Raw genomic sequence first — 12244 nt, 5'->3', positions numbered from 1 at the left:
TTGTTGTTGATTTGTTTTAAAAATGAAATATCTCCTAAAATCATCTTGGAAAATGTGTTTTCTTTCAAGTTTGCATACCAGGCACATGTGAAATTTTAAATTAAATTAAATGTTCTTCACAAGAACTATAGATTGGGCTCCATCTAAATCAAAACAAAGACATGCTCTGAGTAAGCAGAGTCCAGGGGTGAATAAACATAGTTAGCCTTTGAATATTGCCTTCTCTCAACCAAGCCAAAGCACAAATATGAGTGGCAAATTAACACATGTTGACTTTTGAAAAGATTCAATTTAAAAAGTGATCTTCAGTTCTTCAATTAAGGGCCCCCTACTTCTCTGAGGAGGACTCTCTGAATTCTGATTTCCACTAAGTCATTTCAGGAGGAAAAAGGATAAGTAAATATTGGGGGAGCAGAGTTTTGTTTTTTATTAAACAAGCACACCATTTACTACATTATAGGCATTATTTTAAGTATATTACAAATATTAACTCAATAAATCCTTATAACAATTATATAATTAGATATAATTATATAATTCCCATTTTAGAGATGAGGATGTAGGAACAGAGAGACAGAGCAACTTCCTGAGACCAGTAGGCTAGTAAACTGCTTAGGCCAAGATCTAACCCAGGCAGCAAGTCTACATAGTCCATGCTCTTAGTAACTGCCTTATTCTACCTTTCCTGGCCACTGCTTGCTTAATTCTTCTCATTAACGCCACAGAAAATCCAGTCAAAGAAAGAAAAGAAAACACCTTCATTACAGAGGGAAATTAAAGGGTCTAGGCTTTTAAGTTTTTTCCTCCTCTGTTAAAGGCAACACAAACTATTTTTCATTGAAAAAAAACTGAATTCCAAACACAAATGACAAAACAGCAGGGAAGAAGATGCTATTTTCAAGTTTCTAGGAGGTTATCATAAACAATGAAGAGAGAAAAACAAATTAGAGTTTTTAAAAAATGGCATTTGACAGAATCCCTTCTACCTCGCTGCCTAGAACAATTTGACTGCACTGGGTACAGCGGCTGTGCAGAGCACCCTACAGTGTGAAAATGAAAGATGACCATGCCTGGAAAGAAAAAAGAAGCATATTGTAAGCAAGTGTAAATGCACAGTAAGGTCTGAATGTTGTGGAAATAAGCCCAGGCTGCTTCTCAATTCATGAGTTTAGCTGAGATGGCAGAACAGATGACAAACAACAACAAACAGAAACACCATACCACACAATTCTCTCCAATAGTGGGGATAAATAACCACAGAAGCTCATTTATTTCGATGCTAATTTACTTGCTTGTTTAAACATTCTAAATATTTGTTATCTATTCAATATTCATGTATTATGTTTTTGTACCTTGAGAGTTTTATATTCTCCAAAGAATTGATTAATGTGTACCTATTGTCAAAATAGCACACTTTCCTCAAAATAACAGCAAAAGCTTTCATTCAAAAACTTAATATCAATTAATTGGTCAACATAAGGAAAAGGAGGTGAACTCAATCTTCTTGGCATTTCAATTTTCAGGATACCGAAATGAATATTTGATTGGAAATACTTTGTTTTATTTCAAAATAAAAGCATTTATCTTCTCCAATACAATTATTTATGTTCTGTTTTGGTATCAAGGAAAACCCAATAGTGGGCTTCCTCCCCTCCCCCTCTTTTCTTGCAGTTCCAGAAAGAAACTATTCGTCTACCCAAAATTGGTTTATTCAATCTACTACTTTTGGATATAAACATTTTTTAAGGATATGCTTAATTTTTGTGTGAAGTTTCACAAATAATATCACTTTATTCAAAGAAAATTAAGTTATAGTTTCCAGTCATAATTATTTATACCAACGTGGTAGTAGCCTACCTTCTTACTGTGGAGACTGTGAGTGTATAGTGCCTGTGGAACTGGAAAGGAAACAAGCCATCTTCATACATAAAAGTGCAAGGCGAAGCAAGCGCTGATATAGAAGCGTCAGCAAATTATCCAGAAGATCTAGCTATACTCTAGGCCTTCCATAGCTAGAGAGGTGAAGTCAATGCCTGGCTTCAAAGGTTCAAAGAACAGGCAGGTAATTAGGAGGTAATGCATCTGATGACTTTACACTGAAGCCAATTCTCATCTAACATTTCAAAATTCCTAGAGCCTTTAAGAATTAAGCTAAATCTACTCTGCCTATGCTCTATAAATGGAAGAACAAAGCCTGGATGATAGCACATCTGTTTACAACAGGGTTTACTGAATATCTGTAGCCCACTATTGAGATCCATTGCTCAGAAAAAAAAAAGATATCTTTAAAAATGACTGCTCACTGACAGTGCACTTCGTCATCCAAGAGCAAAGATGGAGATGTAGGAGATTAATGGTGTTTTCATGCCTGCTAACACAACATCCATTCTGCAACCCATGGACCAAGGCAATTTTAACTTTCAACTCATTATTTAAGAAACACATTTTGTAAGGCTACAATTGCTATAGACAGTGATTCCCCTGATGAATCTGGGCAAAGTAAATTGAAAATAATTCATGATTCTAGATGCCATTAAGAACATTTGTGATTTAGGGAAAGTGGTCAAAAATCAACATTAACAGGAGTTTGGAAGAACTTGATTCCAACCATCATGGATGACTTTGAAGGGTTCAAGACTTCAGTGGAGGAAGTAACCGCAGGAGTGGTAGAAACAAGAGAACTAGCATTAGAAGTGGAGCCTAAAGATGTGATTGAATTGCTGCAATCTCAGGATAAAACTTTAACTGATGAGGAGTTGCTTCTTATGAAGTAACAAAGAGAGAGATTTTTTAAAATATGTATTTAAAATATGTATTATTGATTTCAGAGAGGAAGATAAAGGGAGAGAGATAGAAACATCAATGAAGAGAGAATCTGATCAGCTGCCTCCTGGAGGCCCACTACTGGGGATCGAGCCTGCAACCCAGGCATGTGCCTTGACTAGAATCGACCCTGGGACCTTTCAGTCCGCAGGCCGAAACTCTATCCATCGAGCCAAACCAGCTAGGGAGAGAGAGATTTCTTGAGATGGAATCTACTCCTGGTGAATATGCTATAAAGAGTCTTTAAATAACAAGAAAGGATTTAGAATATTATATAAACTTAGTTGATAAAGCATGGTAAGATAAGGTCTGAAAGGATTGACTCCAATTTGGAAGTTTTACTGTGAGTAAAATGCTATCAAACAGCATCAAATGCTCAAAGAAATTGTTTGTGAAAGGAAGAGTCATTAGACTCAGTAGCTTTATTGCTGCCTTATTTTTAAAAAAAGTGTAATCATGGAACCTAAGTAGCCATTCAGGCTTGTAAAGCAACCAAAGAAAAATAGGTTCACAAACTAATTACTGAATGCATTCACCCTTCTTTTTAAAAATTATTGATGGGGAAAAAATATTAGAATGAACCATGGTTAAAATAATGCAAACTTTTGAATGCAACATAACAATGCCAAGTGATTTTGGCTTAAATAATTAGCATATTCCATATGGAATGCCTACAAATGCTCCTGTGAGTGGTGTACCTGCACCACCTCCTTCAACCCACAGACCTCACAGTCAAAGCCACCATTTAAATACCTTGCCTTCATCACCCACAGTGGCCATCAGTCTGGTGCAATCACCTATATATCCTCTCAAAGAAATGGTGATATCTGTAACCAGTAACTCAGCATAGTCACCAGGTTTTATAACTAACTCCATGAACCAGTTTGTTCTATATATAAATGTTTTTCTTTTCAAATATCATGATTAATGTACTGACCAGATCATCAATATTCTTGACCTCTCAGGTCATTACAGAAAACAACCTGATTTTCTTTTACAATCATTTGAATAAATAATACCCAGCCATCTGCCTGTAAGTATTCATTACACATGAGCTATAGAAATAATAAGCAGTCACGGATCATGTTTAGGACCTTCAGAACAAAAGATGTAGATATGATTTATAAAGTATCCTTTGAGTGGTTTCTTTTCTCCAGGAATTATCTGAAGTTTCTCCTATATGCATCGTACAACCTTGTTTTTCAATCTGTAAATATTTCTCTTGGGTCAATATTCACTTTACGCCTTTCTAACTCAGCAAATAAAGGCTCAAATCCAACATGCCTTTGCTATTGGTCTAGCACTGTAATAGAGCAATGATTATGTTAGTGCTTCAATCTGGACAGTCAAATAGATGACCTTATGATGAACCTCCTGCAAGAGAAACAGTACTGTTTATAAATAAAATCTCATGCTGAGAGATCCAAAGGAAGAAAGCAATCACCATGTTTGCAGGCAGTTAATGTTCTGCCCTTTGCTTTAGGTACATAATATCTGGATTTTCATCAACATTTTTTAAACTGTTTCCCTAAGTACAGAATCCTGGGTTTTGTTCATGCATATCTGGAAACTATTGTGTTTAGGGAATATCCCACTAGCAACTAGGATGCAAAAAGAACATTCTTTACTTATTCCTCTTACTAAGAAAACACTCACAGTTTTTGGTTTAGTCCCATCACATCCTTAAAGGGGCATCTGACAAAAGAAGAGCTAGATATTTCTGTGAAGAATCAATACATCAAAAAATGGATATTCTCCAAGGAAATTTTAAAGTTATGCAAAAAATAAATTGCACAAAAGAGTACTTCTAGATTGGAAACAGTACAGATTTAAAATTTACATTTGAATTTAAATAGACCTGAACTCCCAATTTTGCATGCTGGATGATCTTGAACAAATGACTAGACTTTGCTGAGAATCCAAATGGAAATAATTGGATAAAATATATGAATAAACTGAGCCTAGCCCTTGATATCCCATAGGCACTAACTAAAAATTACCATCCTGCTTGACTTTCCACTTTGATACTGTAAATGACAACACCATTAGGAAATTCCATAGTTTTCCTTTTTGCACATGTGTTATTTGCATTACAATGATTACTTGCCACTGTGCAAAGAACATCCAGATAACCCATTTTAAGTAACTATCACAAGAGGGTTCATAAGCTATTTTTAATGATAGATATTTCCAGTCTATAGGTTCACAGAATTACACAAAAGAAAATCACAGATATTTTAAAGTATATAGTCAATTAATGAATGTAAACAAAGTTCATAATTTTAAAATACCCAGTATCCTAATCCCATCAGATTGATTTTCATAAATGACACAATCATTGAATGAATAGTACATTGCCACTTCCTTTGCACTACCTAGTAAACTGAATCAAACACAAAGCACTCTTTAGTGAGGCACTGTCCCATTACACAATCCAACTACTGACATAAAACGGTAGACCAGTTCACTTTTGTACAACTCTTCAAGTAACATGTCAGATGACAGAAACCTTAGGATGAGACCATTAGAAGTTGTTGATGAAAGAGGAAAAAGGGTTTTAGACTGATTCCCAAGTGTAAACATTCCAAAAAATCATATTCGCATTAATAAACATCCTTTCATCTTAATGATGAATAGCTAGCTACCTGCTAAAGTCGAAGAAACAGCAAACCATTCCTGATTGGAAACTGCAAGCCTGTGTGTATTTTCCATTGTATATTTTGGCTCTAAACGTTCTATCCGAGAACTTCGAAGTGGAGCCTCAGAAACTGCCCCCTGCTCCATACGCCAGCACATTCTTTAGACACACTGCATGCATTCAGTACAATCAGAACATGCACAGCTGGGACACAGAGCTTGAGATCCTTGCATTTTTTAATCAAGGAATTTTAAGTGAGTTATCAGCTATGGTGAGAGTGAAGCAATTGTGTATTTGGAAACTTCTTAAATGGTAATAATAGGACCTAAATATCCTAATGTTCCTTTATTCATTTCAGAGAAACACCCTCTGTCACACTTGCTTCCTTCTGCCAAAGTCTACAAGGATCAAACTTAGTGGTAGCAGAATAAGCTAAATAATGTTTTTTCCAAGTTTCCAAAACAAGCTTTCACAATTTTCCATTTATGAAAAAGGTTAGAAACTACATTTTATCATTTTGAACAACCAAAATGATTTAAAAAACAAACTTGATTCTTAACTCTCCCATTCCCCTTCTAAACCCAAACCACCACTTTTTAAGTAGCTCCAGCACATGGTGGCCCTTTCCTTCCCTGCTAACTGAGATCTAGCAACAGGAAGTTAATATAGAATCAATATCATTTTCTACTCAGGGCCCTATACAAATAATGCTAGCCTCTCCAATTATAACCTATGTAGCAAATGGCCTGTCCAAATGTTACTTGAAAAACAAACAACCTGGCGGACATCAACATAATATATTCATATGCAGGAAATTTATTCACTATGTTGGTGAAATTATTCTACCAGAAACTCTTGTTAATTAAGTCCATTTTTTAACTGCTTGCCATTCTAGGCCAGTGGCTTGGGGACAGTTATACAATTGGCCATATGAAAACTCTAGATAGATGCTTGAGAATGGGTCTTGCTCAGGTTTCTGTTTTGCTTTAATTCAGAGCCTTATATTTCTAACTATCCCAACATTTATCAGTAAAACAACAAGATATTATTTAGTCCAACTGAATGCTAACCCAGTAGGCATCCACTTGTCAGTACAAACCAAAAAAGCCAGAGAACTAATCACCTGAACAGAGAATCCTTTCAGAGCAATGCCATATTCCATTGGAAGATTGGAATATCTATGCTTTATGACTTTATTGGGTATTAGAATTTTCCAAAAAGAGATAATATTTTTGGTCCTAAAATCTAGTGGGTCTTCAGTTATCCTTAATGAGGAATGAAATATGTATTCTTTTCTGAGTATCAGAAGAGAAATTTTCTCAAGTTATATGTGCCAAGAAATGTGATAGGTATTTCCTGATGAAAGAAGGATCAAGACTTAACATAGCCAAAGGGGAAAATAATGTATAAAAAGATGGTTTCTTTACAATATCATGACTGCTTTGACAGAGGTCTACATAGAAAGGGGTGTGTGTGGCAGGTATAAGGTCTGATAAAGTGATATTGGAACTAACACTTGACAGGCAATAAGTAGTAACAACTGGTCAGGCAAAAGTCATACATATCCTTGAACATGTGTCTATGCATGCATGTATTTGCATGTGTGTTTGTAAGGAGTCACAGCTGTGAGGGAGGGGAATTCATGTTAGTAAAAATAGCACACATTTCAATAAAATAGAGAATGACCTAATCCCCAAAGGGTTTAGTCACTGAAGACTTTAAAAGGGATAATGACATGGTTTGATTTACATTAAAGATAAAACTGTTTATCAAATGTAACTTTTGAATAGGGCCACCAATATTTTGTCAACACTCTCCCATCAATAAGTGAGATCTGTAGTTCTTCCCCTGAGAGGCTTGTTATGGCATCAGTCAATAGAGTGCAGTGGGAATAAAGGTATGTCACTTCCTGGGCTTGTCCTCAGGAGACAAAGGACCTTCTCAGTGGCTCTCATGGAATTCTCCCTCTTGAGACTGTTCCCCTGAGGAGACTCCACGTGGAAACCAGCTGCTGTGTTGTCTTGCCCAGCAGCCAGACATGGAACTAAAGAAGCCTCCAAATGTTTCCAGCCCCCAATCATTCAAGTCTTCCTATCTGAGACCCCAGATAGCATGGAATACAGACAAGACAAAAAAAAAAACAAAAAACAAAAAAACAAAAAAACTCCCTGCGTCCTTTCTTAATGCTGACCAATGTAATCTATTAATAATAATAATAAGCCGAAACCGGTTTGGCTCAGTGGATAGAGCGTCGGCCTGCGGACTGAAAGGTGCCAGGTTCGATTCCGGTCAAGGGCATGTACCTGGGTTGCGGACACATCCCCAGTGGGAGATGTGCAGGAGGCAGCTGATCGATGTTTCTCTCTCATCGATGTTTCTAACTCTCTATCTCTCTCCCTTCCTCTCTGTGTAAAATCAATAAAATATATTTTAAAAAAATAATAATAATAATAAAATGTTTTACATCACTAAGTTTTGGGGTGAGTTGCTATACAGCAATAGATAACTGGAATTAAGATCCATCTTTAAAAGAAACAAGATCCATAACAAGATCTTTTAGGTAGTTCACGACCAGACCTTTCTTAAGTAGGATCCAAAGTAACCTGCCTTGTATAAACTTACTAGAAAAGAGTGTCACAATTGCTTTTACTTTTTACCTTTTTTAAATTTAAAGACAATGGAGAGCCATGTGGTGATTTTGGGTGGGGAGGACAGTGAGTGGAGGTGAAAGAGGGCAGAGAGAAGATAAATGATGATGAAAAAAATAAAATAAAAAAATAACATAAAAAAATAAAGATAATCTTTTTAGATCAGGTTTAAGTTCACAACACAACTGAGGAGAAGGCTCAGATATTTCTCACAAATGCCCTGCTCCCACAGGTGCATAGCCGTCCCCATCACCAACATCCCTCACCAGAGTGATGACCTTTGGTACAATTGATGAACCTATGCTGACAAATCATTATGAGCCCAAAATCCATAGTTTACCTTAGGGTTCACTCTTGGCTTTGTACATTCTATGGGTTTTAAGTACATTTAGATATAACGTATTCAACATTCTAGTATCATACAGACTATTCTCACTCCCTTAAAAAAAATTTTAAAAACCACACCAGTATTAAATGTGTTTTTTAAAACAAAGTATTTTAAACAAAATTTCTAATGTGGAGGCAGGAGAAAGGTGTGTTTGTATGTTTATTTGTTGTTTGTAGCTACTTTTGATATAATAAGGAACCTCCTTTTAAAAAATAAGCCTTAGGCATAAAGCCAATCATAACACTATTTCTCCACTAACCCAGAAACCTATCCCATTTCAGAAAACAGAACCTCATTCAAGTTCAGACAACCTTCCCACTTAAATTCCAGCATTCCGCATACTTTGAACCAATGTTGTTCCTAGTCACGTTATTTTTTTTTATTTTACTAAGTTCATATTTACTGCTAAAATATTCTTTTAAACTTGCATTTGCATATAAGTAAAAATAAACAAAACACAAAGATGAAAGACAACTGATTCACTTATTTCCTTTAGGCTGGCAGATTTCATAGGAAGTGCTTTTGTAATAAAAAAAATATTAATGAAGTAGCAATTTTTTTGCAGACATTTGCTCCTCTGTCTACTTCATTTATAAATACATTTTAATGAGGTAATAGAGACTACACAGCTCTGCAAATGTTCCTTTCTCCAACATTTGTTCTGAATTCAAAGATTAGAAACAGCTAATGTGCTGCACTTGGGGGGCTGGTTTATGAATACAGCATTTAAAGCACATTGTTCGAGCATCTGGAAAGCTAACATCTCATAAATAGCCCATCCTCCCAAACATATGATTAGACAATAAGGGTAATCTGAAATTTGTTTAAAATCAGTAGCCATAAAGTAGATACAGTGTACTACAAATTCTCCCTTCCTCCTCCTTTCCCCCTCCACCTCAGAGCATGTATTGAAACATGCCTAAATGGGCCTTCATTTGCCAAGAAGACATTCAGAATGAAGTGTGTCTCTGTGCAATTAAATAGTACACATCGTCAAATCCTCTCATTTAAGAAATCTACATTTTACTGAATTATATCTAAGAATTAAGTCAGGTCTACCCCGAAGGTACTCTGTGTCTGCATTCTCATGTTAAACGATTAAATGCTGTTTTCTCAATAAAATATTTTCCAGTCTTCCTCAAACATGTACATATTTAACCATAACAATCAGCAGACTTAATAAAGGACACAGTTCAAGTAAAGAATCTGCCTTCTAATCAATACATAGGGAATAAATACATATAATGCAATGTTCTAAAATTGTCCTTATTTCATATACTACAAACTTTTCCTTTCCAGATTAAAAAATACAATCTAACCAGCATTTAGTAATAGTAGGACCAGCTTATTTCATGTAAGACAGAAATCCCTAGGGGTCATAAATATATAAGTTTATTGTAATACCCTGCAAAAACCTGTTACATAAAAAAGTCTCTAAAAAGGAAAATATGGCTTACAATTAAAGTATCCCATAACTGATCTGTTTCATGAATTTGATCTTTAAAGTATTGGCTCTACCAGCGTACATTTATTGAGTGATAAGTGACAGACACAGAGCTAAGTGCTCCACATAAATTATTTCATATGCTTTTCAAAATGGCCCTATTAAGTAGGTACTACTGTTAGTCCACATTTTACAGATGAGTAAACTGGTAACAAGAACGTTTACAAAATAGGCCTACTGTCCCACAGCTACAAAGTTCATAAAATTGTCAAGTTTGGAAAAAACATTTAAGATGGCCTAATAAAATCATCTTCTTTGGAAGTAAGAAGCTAAGGCCAGACATCTAAGATCATAGTTAAGTTAGTAGCAGAACAAGATCTAAACCTAGTTTTTCTCATTCACAGTCCATTAGTCTCTCAAATGTCTTTCATTTCTCATTTTGTACAGGGAGTTTTTAATTTTTAGTCTCCACTTTTCTCTCCATGTGTACCCATCGCTTTCTAAATCTGCTGTGTATTCTTCCAGCCCATGCTTTAATCATTCAATAATCGTTTAACAAAATGTGTTTATAACTGACATTCATATAATTATTTTTATGTACATGTATAAGTATGATGCTTTGTCATTCAAAAGGATGCTTGGGGGAATCGGTCTATGTAATATACATAAGTATGCATATCTAAGCCATTATTTTTAATTTCTAATTATATCCATCCTACAAACATACCATATTATTAAGTTGTTTCCATTTTTCATCATAACAAACAGTGCTACAGTGAACATATTTGTACATGTCTCTCTGGGCTTATTTGCAGAAGTTCCTGACTTCTGCAAATATGTGTATTTCTAGCTTCACTAGTTATGATCAAATACTTTCCAGAGGGATTATACCAATACATACTTTCACTGACTATACACATCTTTATCCCCAGCGGACTCCCCCACCAGATCTCTAATGCATAATATTGTCCAAACTTTTAAATTTGGTTAGTGGATATGAGTGGTATTTCCATTCTTATTTTATACATTTCCAAGTACAGGTGCATTAATTGTTTAGATTTCTTTTTCTTTAAATTTATTTATCATTCACCTATTCCTCCACTGACTTGCTTGTATTTTTCTTATTAATTTCTATAATTTTTTTCTTCGTTATATATGTTGTTTTCTCATAGCATCCTTACAGGGACTTCAATTTTGAGATAGTAAAATTTATGTATTTTTTTCCCTCCTGATTAGCTCAAAAAAATCAAACTAATATAAGCATATATTTTTTCATCCAAGATTTTTAGAAATGGCACCCTTATTTAGAAATTCTTCAAAGAAAATTAAGAGAATAATAAGAACTGGACTAATAGCTTCTTTGCATTGAGCTAAACGACTGTCAAAATGACTACAGAAATCCTTTGTTGTTAATAAAAAAAAATTAGAACTCATCATTTCATTTTACATGTAATTATCTCTTCATTTTATAGTGTCTTAAGTAAAAACATTAAATATTTATAATTTTTATTAAAATAACCCTATCCAGTCCTGGTGGGATGGCTCATTTGGTTGAAGCTTTGTCCCACACACTAAAAGTTTGCCAGTTCGATTCCCAGTCAGAACACATTCCTAGGTTGAGTTTGATCCCTGGCCAGGGCACTTACAGGGGGGCAAGTGATGGATATTTCTACCTCCCATCAATGTTTCTCTCTCTCCCTACCTCTCTCTCTAAAAAATCAATAAAAACATATCCTTGGGAGAGGATTATAAATAAATAAATAACCTATCCATCTTAACAAGGATCCCAGTAACTTATATGATTACATATTTTATCAATTATCCCTGTTTGTACCTGGGTATCATACTTGGCATATGCTACCTCTTTCCTTGGAGTTCAAGTTTCTTATTACTATTGAGGCAACCTACATATTAAGATTTCAGAAAAGTTAGAAATACAAACTGTATGTACAACTGAAAAATATTATATCAGAAAAAAAGGTATAAGGACAAAATCTATTTTCCCTAAAATTAATTATCTATGAAATATTTCTTTAAAAATATACCTCAGCCATAACCGGTTTGGCTCAGTGGCTAGAGTGTCAGCCTGTGGACTGAAGGGTCCCAGGTTCGATTCCAGTCAAGGGTATGTACCTTGGTTGCGGGCACATCCCTAGTAGGGGGTGTGCAGGAGGCAGCTGATCGATGTTTCTCTCTCATCGATGTTTCTAACTCTCTATCCCTCTCCCTTCCTCTCTGTAAAAAAGCAATAAAATATATTTTAAAATATTAAAAATATAAAAATATACCTCAAAAGATTAGGG

The 12244-nt window shown here is 35.1% G+C and overlaps 1 protein-coding gene across 2 annotated transcripts in view; it reads right to left on the bottom strand.

Moving 5' to 3' along the window:
- Positions 1-12244, bottom strand: part of PRKD1 (protein kinase D1) — a 303270-nt gene that overhangs the window by 206473 nt on the left and 84553 nt on the right. The gene's annotated exons all lie outside the window — the stretch shown is intronic.

The sequence above is a fragment of the Myotis myotis genome, unplaced genomic scaffold (genome assembly GCF_014108235.1).
Source record: "Myotis myotis isolate mMyoMyo1 unplaced genomic scaffold, mMyoMyo1.p scaffold_m19_p_1, whole genome shotgun sequence".
Classification (NCBI taxonomy): domain Eukaryota; kingdom Metazoa; phylum Chordata; class Mammalia; order Chiroptera; family Vespertilionidae; genus Myotis; species Myotis myotis.
Note: the sequence above shows the minus strand (reverse complement) of the source record. Positions and strands in the feature narration are given on the sequence as shown.